This window comes from Rattus norvegicus, chromosome 19 (assembly GCF_021556685.1).
Source record: "Rattus norvegicus strain SHRSP/BbbUtx chromosome 19, alternate assembly SHRSP_T2T, whole genome shotgun sequence".
NCBI lineage: Eukaryota > Metazoa > Chordata > Mammalia > Rodentia > Muridae > Rattus > Rattus norvegicus.
In genome coordinates, this window is record NC_141552.1 from 55,006,313 (window position 1) to 55,018,425 (window position 12,113).

At 45.7% G+C, this 12,113-nt stretch overlaps 1 pseudogene; it reads left to right on the top strand.

Moving 5' to 3' along the window:
- Positions 1–1,413: 1,413 nt before the first annotated feature.
- LOC120098668 (U6 spliceosomal RNA) lies at positions 1,414–1,512 on the top strand (annotated as a pseudogene).
- Positions 1,513–12,113: the final 10,601 nt, after the last annotated feature.

Genomic DNA, 12,113 nt, shown 5'->3' on the forward strand with positions numbered 1-12,113 from the left:
TGTTGGACTAGGTGTGGCCTAAGTGTATCATTGGGTAAGCAGGCATTGAGGACTCCTAAGCTCCAGAGACAGTCTCTCCTGCTGCCTTTGGATCAATACTCTCAGCTCCATCTGCAGCATGCAAGCTGCCATGCTTCCTGTCATGATGGTAATGGGCTGAACCTCTGAAACTGTGAGCCAGCCCCAACGAAATGTTTGCCTTTACAAGAGCAGTAAAACAGCAGTAAAACCCTAACTAAGACACTAGCATTGGAGCCTATTTTGGGATTCCCAGTGTATACTGAAGACCAGAAGAGTCATCCAGCCTCATGGACCGAACAACTCCTGGATTCTTGGACCTTTCATTGGTAGACAGTCGTTGTTGGATTAGCTGGACTACAACCTGTAAGCTACTCTAATAAATATATATATATATACACATATATGTATTCAATAAATAATTTAACACATTCATTAATAAATATAAATATTTAAGTCCTCTGGATTAGAGAACCCAGGCTAATACACATATATAATAAATAAATAATTTAAAAACCTTTTTTAAAAAAGATTTATTTGATGTATATGAGTGCTCTATCTGCATGTACACATGCATGCCAGAAGAGGGCATCAGATCCCATTACAGAAAGTTTTGAGCCACCATGTGGTTGCTGGGATTTGAACTCAGGACCTTTGGGAGAGCAGCATAATCACTGAGCCATAACTCAAAACCAATTTTAAAACCTTTTGAGGTAGCTGGTTTTTTTTTTAAAGTAGATTTAGACATCTTGCTGGCATTTTAGATTTTATAGGACTTTTGCTTTTACATGATAGTGAACAATGCCAACAGCCTTTTCCCATAAATGTGCTATGTCCAAGGAACGCCCAGATGTTGTTCATCTCCCTCCCCAAAAAAGAGAAGTAAAATCAAAACGTTGGGTTGGGGATATAGTTCTGTGACAGATGCCTTGCCTTATATGACTGCAGCTCCGGGTTTGAACCCCAGAACTACACAAAGGTCCCTAAAAGCCTTCTGGGGAGACCCTGTAGATAGCCTATAAAGAAATGAAAATTTGGTAATTTGACAGCAAAGTGGAAGGGCCTAGAAGGCAATGCATTGATATTTTGTAGGGAAAAATGTATTTTGAACCTTCAAGTGTTTGCCTTTCCTGGTTATTCAATCCTCTCATTTCTCTTTTGGAATAAACTCCTACAGTTTCTATTACCTTTTTGGCTGGTTTGTTTTGTGACAAACTCTTGCTACATTGGCTGGGTGACTTGCAACTTTCTGTGCAAACTATGTCTGGCTTCTGTTACCATTTAAAAAAAAGAAAGAAAGAAAGAAAGAAAGAAAGAAAGAAAGAAAGAAAGGAAGGAAGAAAGAAAGAAAGAGAGAGAGAGAAAGAAAGAAAGAAAGAATAAAAGGAAAGGAATTCCTGCTTGCAGGACACATGTAAAACTGGAATGATGCAGAAACTAGTATGGCCCCTACACAAGAATAGCACTCAAATCCATGAAGCCTTCCATATTTTTATAAGCATGAAGAAAAATCTAAAGGAACAGAAGTTGGTCTGAAAGTGTAAGAGAGCCAGGTATGACCGCTCCTACCCATAATCTCAGATCTGAGAAGAGATGGGAAGATTACGGGTGAGTGCAAAGCCTGCCTGAGCTGTCTCAAGCCAGGGAGGGGGCCAGAGAGACAGCTTAGTGATCAAGTGTGCTTCAGGCTCCTCCAGAGGACCTGCCAGGAAGCTCACAATAGCCTGTAAGGACGCCCTCTCCTGGCCTCTGAGAGTAACTGTAAACATGTGTCTCTCACCCACCCCCACAAACAAATCAATATATTTTTCAAATGCAGCATCGACTATGAATCAAATTAAGAAACAAGAACTTAGTGTAGATAAGAAATAGATCAATAAAATCACTTTAAAAGTTACACTGTGGGGCTAGAGAGATGGCTCAGCAGTTAAGAGCACTGACTGCTCTTCCAGAGGTCCTGAGTTCAATTCCCAGCAACCACATGGTGGCTCACAACCATCTGTAATGAGATCTGATGCCCTCTTCTGGTGTGTCTGAGACAGTGACAGTGAACTCACATACATAAAATAAATAAATCTTTGAAAAATATTAGGTAACACGCACATTAAAACAAAACACCCTGGGGGTTGGGGATTTAGCTCAGTGGTAGAGCGCTTGACTAGCAAGTGCAAGGCCCTAGGTTCGGTCCCCAGCTCCAAAAAAAAGAAAGAAAGAAAAAACCCAAAAAACCAAAAACAAAACACCCTGTCTGGTAGAACCAAAACCAAAGCCAAAACAAAATGAACAACAAAAAAATCGTTTCCTCATGATATGGTAAAATTCTATACTGGTTCAGTCCCTGTGCAGTGAAAGTCTCACTTTAAATTATGTGCAAAACACACAGCATTGCTCTTTCAAGGACTTTCGTGAGATAGCTCATTAGAATTTTTTTTCCAAGACAGGGTTTCTCTGTGCAGCCCCGGCTGTCCTGGAACTCACTCCGTAGACCAAGCTGGCCTCAAACTCACAGAGATCCACTTGCCTCTGCCTCCTGACTGCTGAGATTAAAGGTGTGAGCCACCAATGACTAGCTATGAAATTACCTTCAATATGATTACTAAAATTTTTTTTTTCGGAGCTGGGGACCGAACCCAGGGCCTTGCGCTTGCTAGGCAAGCGCTCTACCGCTGAGCTAAATCTCCAACCCCGATTACGAAAATTTTAAATGACTGGAAAAGCATGGAACAAAAAGAGAAAGAAAGAGAGTGTATGGGAGCTAGTTGTGTGTGACAGAGAGGTGAAGAGTTCTAGGCCAACCTGGGCTCCATAGTGAGGCTATCTTGGTCTACAGAGTGTCACTATCTCAAAAAATAGTTGAGCTGGTGAGATGGTTCAGTGGATAAAGACATTAGCCACACAAGCCTATTCATATATACGTGCACACATACATGTATGCATATGCACGGGGCTACACACACATGTGCATGTTCACACACACACACACATGCACACACATGCCTGTACACGCACCTGCACAGGTGCACACACTTTTGCTTGCACACGGTAATCATGGCTTTCTTACGTGTATGAATGTTTTGCCTATCTGTGTGTGCCACGTGTGTACCTGGTGCCCATGGAAGCCAGAAAAGGATATCAGATTCCCTGGAACTGGGTTACAGACAGCTATGAGCCACCATATGGCTGCTGGGTATCAAACCCAGGTCCTCTGGAAAAGCAGTCTGTGCTTAACCACTGAGTCATCTCTCCGTTCCACAGATAAAGTTGAGAGAGAGGGAGAGGGAGAGGGAGAGAGAGAAGGAGGGAGAGAGAGAGAGAGAGAGAGAGAGAGAGAGAGAGAGAGAGAGCGCCAACCATGAGGAGGAAGTAGTACCTATACCTAAAGCTAAATCAAATAGCTTATAAGGGGGTAAGGCCACTCATCTGATTTGGGCATAGAGGGCATAAAGAGTCACTCGCAGGATATGCTGAACAAACAGGCAGAAGGATCAGGAGTGGGATGTCAGCCTGTGCTATACATCTTGTGGGGCTTGCTGGCACATGCCTTTCATCCTGGCACATGCCTTTCATCCCGGCACTTGGGAGACCAAATAAGGTAGATAGACCTCTGTGAGTTCAAAGTCAATTTGATCTACATGCTGAGTTCCAAGATAGCCAGCGATATACAATGAGGCTCTGTATTAAAAAAAAAAAAAATCTTAGGGCCTGGAGGTGGTGGTGCACGCCTTTAATTTTAGCATTCAGGAGGCAAAGGCCGGTGGACCTTTGAATTGGAGGCCAGCCTGGTCTAAAGAGCTAGTGCCGGGACAGCAAGGGCCAAACAGAGAAACCCTGTCTCTCTGAAACAAACAAACAAACAAATGATCCTGTTAATGATCAGTTGGGTAGATGTGTGGACCAGGAAAATTCCAGTTCAAGCTAACGCTAAGGAACAGATCAGCCAGTAGAGGGCAGTGTGACAAAGGCCTGGGAAGGGCAGGATAACCCTGCCTCTCACTTGATTCTGGCCAGGAAGATGACTCTTTATCATTATGACAGCTGGTGGGAAACGCTACCCACCCCTGACCAGGATAAAGACTTCCGAGAAAAACACCAAATCCCAGAAGCCATAGGGAAAGAATTCACACGTAACCTCCAGTAATTAGGTGACTCTTAATGGAATCTGAATGTGGTGGTTTGACTCCATATACACACGTGCACAGCCCAGTGAGGTACTTTGGGTTTTGTTTTCTTTTGGTTTGGTTGGTTGGTTTTCAGGGTTTTTGTTTGTTTGTTTGTTTGTTTGGTGGGGAGACAGGAGTATAGCCTTGGCTGTCCTGAAACTCACTCTGCAGACCAGGTTGGCCTCAAACTCAGAGACCACCTGCATCTGCCTTCCGAGCACTGGGATTAAAGGAGTGCACGACCACAGCCCAGCAGCCAGTCACGTTTTATACATTAGAATCTGCAGCTGGTGTATATCAATTACATCACAATAGAGCTGTGAGAATTGCTGCTTTGGGTCTTGGTTATTTGTTTTTAATTTACTCTGCGTGTGAGTGTGTGTGTGTGTGTGTGTGTGTGTGTGAGAGAGAGAGAGAGAGAGAGAGAGAGAGAGAGAGAGAGAGAGAGTGCACGCCTGCACATGCGTGCAGTGAAAGTCAGAAAGTTGGTTATTTTCTTCCACAACCTGGGTGCTGAAAGCTAAACTCAGTTCACCAAACCTGACAGCAAGTGGTTTCAGTATGCAGCCATCTGACTTGCATTTCGCCCCCCAAAGATCTGTTTATTTCTTACTTTATCTGTGTGTGTTCTGTCTGCATGAATGTGCACTGTGTGTGTGTGGAATCCCTACGGAACCTAGAAGAGGACGCGGGTCCCCTGGAAACTAGAGTGACAGATGGTGGTGAGCTGTCGTGCGGGTGCTGGGAATTGAACTCAAGTCCTCTGTAAGTGCAGCCAGTGCTCTCTGCAGTCCCCTACTGCGTAAATTAAAGCCTTTCGCTAACCAAACTCCTAGATCAGTGATTCTCACACCCTTCCTATGACTGTAACCCTTTCATCCAGTTCCTCATGTTCCGTTGACCCCCAGCCATAAAATTATTTTGTGGCTACTTCATAACTAACTGTGCTCTTGCTCCTGTTACAAATCTTAATGTAAATATATGTGCTTCCCGATGGTCTTAGGCAACCCAAAGGGGTGGAGACCATAGGTTGAGAATCGCTATCCTAGACACGTGCTACAGGATCAGTACAATAGTAGTAGCCTGACTCCAGGTGTAGCAAGGCGGCTCTGGGAACAGAGTGCCACTCGTTGATTTAGGTACATCAGTAACTGTCACCTGTTCACAAGTTGGTCTGCAATAAAGTGTGATCTGAACAAAAGGATTTTCCACACCTGGGTGGCACACATACATGCGTGTAGGCTACTCACACGTACCCATGAAATAAAATAAAAACACGTTTCTTATGCAAACATTAAATTTGAGCTGAAGTCGATTAAGAAATAGCAAATACCACCAGGTGCGGCGGCCCGGGCCTTTAATCCCAGAACTTGAGGGGCGAAAGCTGTGAATCTGATCTTCACAGGAGGCCCTGGATATCCAGAGCGACATGGTTAAGATCTTGAGTAAACACTGAAAAGAACTAGTGAGGGGCCCTTGGGCGGGAGAAATGACTCAGAGGGCAAAGGTGCTTGTTGTGCCAACCTGACAACCTACATCCAATCCTGGGATCCCCAAAAACTTGTCTTCCCAACACCCCATACCCCATAAATAAATAAATAAATAAATAAATAAATAAATAAATAAATAAATATCAGTAAATGTAATCATAGAAAAAATAGTAAATGCTGAAAAACCTTTTGTTACACAAACCCTTTTCTGCCTATAGACAAGGTCAGACTGGCCCGGAGCTCACTAGGTCTTGAAATTGAGAGCAATGAGATCCCAGGCATGAACCATGATGGGACCATGGAGACCTGCAAACAAACGCTACGCGGTTCATTTCCTGTCACAGATTTCTACCGTGTTCCTTATTAGTGGTAGTGTATATGTGCAGGTGTCTACAGGGAGCATGTGGAGGCCAGAAGACAACCTTCCAGGGCTGGTTCTCCCCTTCCACTGTGGGGTCCAGAGAAGGAACTTAAGTCATCAGGCTTTCATGTGGCAAGTCCTTTTAACCCAGTGAGCCTACAGATTTGTTCTTCCGTGGGACGGTGGGGAGGGAGTACTGGGGAGAGAGCCTAGACCGTTGTGTAGACTGCAAGTGTTGTACCGTGACGCCACACCCTGGCCCTCACTGTTCCGTTTAAACACGCTAGCTCCTGTTGGAAAGCAATGTTTGAGTTGTTCTTTTCTGCCTATGTGATTTTTCAAGGCAATCATTAATGAAACTTTTTCTTTGTGTTAGTCTGCCTTTTTGTTTATTTGCTAGCCGAGTCTCGATACATAGTCCAGGCTAGATTTAACTAATTTATTTATTTGTTTTATGTATGTGAGTACACTGTCACTGTCTTCAGACACACCAGAGGAGGGCACTGGATCCCATTACAGAAGGTTGTGAGCCACTATGTGGTTGCTGGGAATTGAACTCAAGACCTCTGGAAGAGCATTAAGCACTCTTAACAGCTGAGCCATCTCTCCAGCCCCTCCTATTCCCCCCTCCCAGGTTAGATTTAAACTCACTACGCAGTCCAGGTTGACATCAAACTTGAAACCTCAGCCTCCCAAGTGCCGAGATTGCAGGCATGTGTTACCACACTCAGCTTGATCTTTTTACTCCAAAGCCCCCACTGAAAACCTGTGATACCTTCTCTACAGGTCTAGCCTAGGAACTGGTGTGCTGGCCCTTACAATATACTATACAGCCAAAGTAAGTCAAAGCCATAGCCCAATTCAATGAGGGGAGATGGGCAGGCAGTGGAGAGACGGGGAGAGGGAGAAAGGAAGGCACATCTTAGTAGCAGGAGCTACAGTCACGTGGCAGAGTGTGAATGGAGTCATTGATAACTGTTCACTGGTTATGTTGTCCTGAACCAGCACACAGGGCAGTGCCAATCAGTCAGGGGTGGGCAGTGTTCCGTGATGACTACTTTGGCAGAGTGACAGGATAATCACTTCTGGGTCCCCAGACTTGTCTTTGTTGTCCCCAGTCAACCAGGCCACCTTCAACCTTTGTCCTGAACCCTATCTGGGTTGATTTTGATGTTTACTTGAAACCTACCAGGTCAGGAGACTCACCCTGAGCCTTGCTCTGATTGCCCAATGGACAAAGATCCAGGATTCACCCCAAGGCTTGCTATGGTGCTCTACACGCAGAAAGGTAAGCCGCTGTCAATCGGCTGCCCCAGCACCTCCAGAATCAGAGAAAAATGAATGAATTGTAGCAGAGCATATAAAATAGAATATGCTATTCATCATGCCATCAGTAGAATGTGTGACTTGAGCCATAGTAAAGGAAACACATGGGTTGTCACTGTCAGGTGAGGTGCTCAGCCCTATACCAGAGACCTCCTGGATCCCAGTAAAGACCAGAATCTTCTCGTTCTTAGCTCTGGTGTCCTAAGCAGCTGCTTCACCTCACTATGCCTGTGCACACCGTAGTAACGGGGATGGTCTATTCCCAGGCTGACTCACTTGACAGTGATCTCCTTGGGAGAAGGGGTGCAGCTGATTACTTTGATCTGCAATGACCAGCGCAAAGCAGGAAGGCAGACTGGGGAAGAACGTGCAGGCAGGAAAGGGATAAGGCAGAGGGACTGCCACAGCCCACCATCCTGCTATTTTGACTTTTGAGATAGCTGCAGACAAGTGCTTGGGTGACCCCCTAACTTCAAGGGACCGTGTCATAGTCAAGGTCACATGATACTGCCCTCCAAGCCTGGTAAGGTCCTTTGCATTGGTCTACCCCGATCTCTAGTATGGTTCATTTGCTGGGACCATTTGTGTTAAAGACAACGCTGCGAATTGAGCTACCTAAGCCAAGCCTTTCTGATGTGGACCCCCAAATCCATATGGTACAGTCCTGCGCTGGGCGTCATGTCATGCACCTCTAACCCAGCTCAGGAAGCGGAGGTAGAAGGATTGAGAGTTTGAGGCCACCTCAGACAACATAGTGAGCCGTCAGAGAAGAAAGGAGAGCTAGCAGGCGAGTCTCCAAGGCGGTGACATTAGGAGGCAGACTGTAGAGCAATGACTAGGTAGACTAACAGGTTGAAGCCCCCACAATGGTAAGGGTCCCCTTACAAAGCAAGCCTAAGGTTGGCTATGGTGGTGCAGGCTTCTAATAGCAGCACTGGGAAGCCTATCAGTGGTGGTGTACACCTTTATCCCAACACTCTGGAGGCAGAGGCAGGTGGATCCCTGAGTTTGATGTCAGCCTGGTCTATAGAGTGAGTTCCGGGACTGCCAGGGGTACACATAGGAACTGTGTACTCAAAAAAGGCTAATAATGCTGCTGCTGCCGCCGCCGCCGCCGATGATGATGATGATGATGATGATGATGATGATGATGGTGGTGGTGATGATGATGGTGGTGGTGATGATGATGGTGGTGGTGATAATGGTGATGATGATGGTGGTGGTGATAATGGTGATGATGATGGTGGTGGTGATGATGATGATAATAATACCAGCACTTAGGAGGCATGGTTAGGAAGATGACCATAGCTTGGTCGTAGCTTGGAAGAGGCCAGCCTGTTATACTTAGCTGCATAGTAAATTCCAGGCCACTTTAGGGCTTTATTCTAACAAGCCCCAGTTTCAAAATAAATAGGCCTCAAAGAGCTGCCCTATCCCTTCCTACAGCTGAGCACAGAACTACAAGTGCTGTCTTTGTAAGTGATAGTCTTTTTTTATTTTTTTTAAATATTTATTTATTATGTAGAAGTACACTGTAGCTGTCTTCAGACGGGCCAGAAGAGGGCATCAGATTCCATTAGAGATGGTTGTTAGCCACCATGTGGTTGCTGGGATTTGAACTCAGGACCTCTGGAAGAGCAGTCAGTGCTCTTAACCACTGAGCCATCTCTCCAGCCCCCGATAGTCTTTTTTTTAAGGAGGTATCTGATTGTGTCTTTTATTTTATCTTCTAGATTTATATTACTTTTAATTATATGTATACGCACAAGAGTGTGGGTGCCCAGGAAGGCCAGATCCCCTGTTGCTGGAGTTACAGGCGGCCACCTAACATGGCTGCTGAAATTGAACCCTGGTCTTTTGGAGGAGCAGCGGTTGCTTTTAACCACTGAGTCATCTCTCCAGACTGCTTTCCTATTATTTATAAGTTACGCAGTCTGTGCGGATGGAGCTTCATGCTCAACTTGACCCGGTTGAGCTTTACCTCGGGGATTAGTAAAGCACACCTCTGGGTGTGTCTGTACACCCCTAGGTACGTCCGTGAGGGCTTTATCTGAGACCATTAGACCATGAAGGCTCTGACTTAATGAATGAAAAGCTTCAATGACTCCCAGTAAGATGGAGTTACTGGAAAGTCGTTAAAAAAGGAATCTGACTGGAAGAAGCCCACAAACTAATGACATGGGGCTGTGTCTTGGTCTGGCCCACTGATACCCCCCTTTCCGTTTCCTGGTCATCATGGGGTAAATTGCTCTGCTCCACCATGACCTTCTGTCACAATGAAACGACATTTCAGAAACTCTGAGCCATCTCTCCAGCCCTGGTTCCTTCCCTTTTAACTTGCTCTCTCTGAGCAGCTGTGAGAAAAGGGACACAGGCACAGTCTGAGGCATTTTGTTACACTTGCCTAAGTAGATGAAGGCCACTCTCTGAGCTGCCCGCTAACAGAATTAGGGTTTAGTCATCTTTAATCCTAGTACCTGGGAAGCAAAGGCAGGCGGATCTCTGAGTCTGAAGCCAACTTGTGAGTGAGACCCAGGACAGCCAAGTGTATAAAGAGAGAACCCACCTCAAAAATAGACAGATCCATGGATAATAGATTAATTGATTGGTTGATAGATAAGATTAGGGCTTTAAATGTGTTTATATTGTCAACAGGGGCAGAAACAGATTTTTTTTTTTTGGTTCTTTTTTTCGGAGCTGGGGACCGAACCCAGGGCCTTGCGCTTCCTAGGCAAGCGCTCTACCACTGAGCTAAATCCCCAGCCCCCAGAAACAGATTTTTAAGTGACCTGACCTGTAGCTTGGAAGATGAGAGGGGTGCGTACATCTCAGTTGGCAGCCTAATTGCCCAGCATGTCTGAAACCCTAGTACCACATAAACCAGATGTGGAGGCATAGAGCCTTTCATCGTAGCACTCAGGAGGTGGAGGCAAAGGTTTCTCCACCTCGCCTCAGCTGAAGCCATCTTTGGTTTCTGCCTCCTGCCCTGCGAAGTCCCAAGGGAAGGCACCCAACCCTGTTCTAGAAACCCATGGTTGAAATGTCCCAGGTAACTTCTTGTTCTTGGTTCTCGTTTCACTGTTTGCTTGCCTCCCCCTGCAACTGCCAACCAGGATGTAGTTTTTCTGTGTTCCTTGTCTTTAAAAGCTCCTTGTAATATGCATTCTGGGCTGCTCTGTGAGAAGTGGCTCTCTCCAGGCAGTCACTGGCCAGCTTAACACAGATTCTCAATTCAATCTTTGATCATCTTGAGTCGTCTTTGGGTTTCTACCTCAAGGAGACAGGAGGATCATAAGTTCTAGACCATGCTGTGGGGATGGCTTAGTGATAAAATGTAGTTGCCTGTGCTGAAGACATGAGTTCAAATCTCCAGTACCCACTAAAAGTTACAGTGAAGTAAGAGGTGGAGTCAAAAGACTCCCCAGAATCTCACAGACCAGTGTGGTGTGCTCAGTGGAAAAAAAACAAGACTCTGTCTTAAAGAAGATGGAGAGGTGGCTCTGAGGTTAAGAGCACGGGCTGCTCTTCCAGAGGACCTCGGTTCGATTCCCAATACCTACATGTTGGTTCACAACACATGTACACACCTACATTAACAAGTACATACAACACACACACACACACACACACACACACACACACACACTCACACACACTCCACAGCTGAAGAGAAGGCCGAATGTTCATGGAGTAAAAGCACTTATGATCTTATTATCTAAGTTTGATTCCTGGAACCTAAAAAGTTGACCTATTAGGAAGTGCAAGGCCCTGGGTTCGGTCCCCAGCTCCAAAAAAAAGAACCAAAAAAAAAAAAAAAAAAAAGTTGACCTATGACCTCCACCTGTGAGTTCCCACACATATATCATATAATAAAATTTTTTAAAAATGTGGAAAGAGAGGACACCCAAGGTTGTGCTTTTGACCTCTACGTGCATGCTCTGGCATACACACACCTGGAGTCATACACATGAATCGTGGTTGAATGAGAATGGTCCCAGAGGCTCAGATATTTAAATGCTTGGCGGAGCTGTTTGGGAAAGGTAAGGTGTAGCTTTGTTGGAGGAGGGGTGGGTTTTGAGGTCCTAAAAGCCCTAGCCATTTCCCAGTTGGCTCTCTCTTTCTCAGGATGTGAGTTCTTAGCTATTGCTCCACAGCTCTGTCTGCTGCCTCGAGCTTCCTGCCATGATGGCTGTGGACTCTGACCCCTTGAAACCGTAAGCCCCAAACTAAATGCTGTCTTTTATACGTTGCCCTGGCCATGCTGTCTTATCATGGCAATAGAAAGTAAGTAAAGCATGAATGTATGCACACCTGTACACACACACACACACACACACACACACACACACACACACACGAGTTTGAAAGCCTGGGCTACGTGATCGACCCCTCCCCCCCAAAAAAGCCTGCCGTCTTCAGATCATGTGTCCTACCCTTTGTCCTAAATCCCACCAGTTATTGAAGGCCCCACCCATGCCGAGAATCAGGAACCAGCAACCACGATGGTGACGATGTTGTGGCAACGATCCCGAGTTCCTGAATCACTGTGTGCCCCCATGTGGTTTCCAGTGCTTGCTGTGTGGACTCAAATCCACTTCCTTGTACCTCCCCTGAGAAAGGAAGCCCTCTCTTCCTTTAAACATTTACTCTACACTTGCCAGCTCTTGTTTCCCGAGTTTGGGGCTAAGCTCTCTGCATGCCCAGCATCTCTTAAAAGAGCCCTTTGCTGGGTGTGGTTTGCAGGAAGTGCTCTCACTC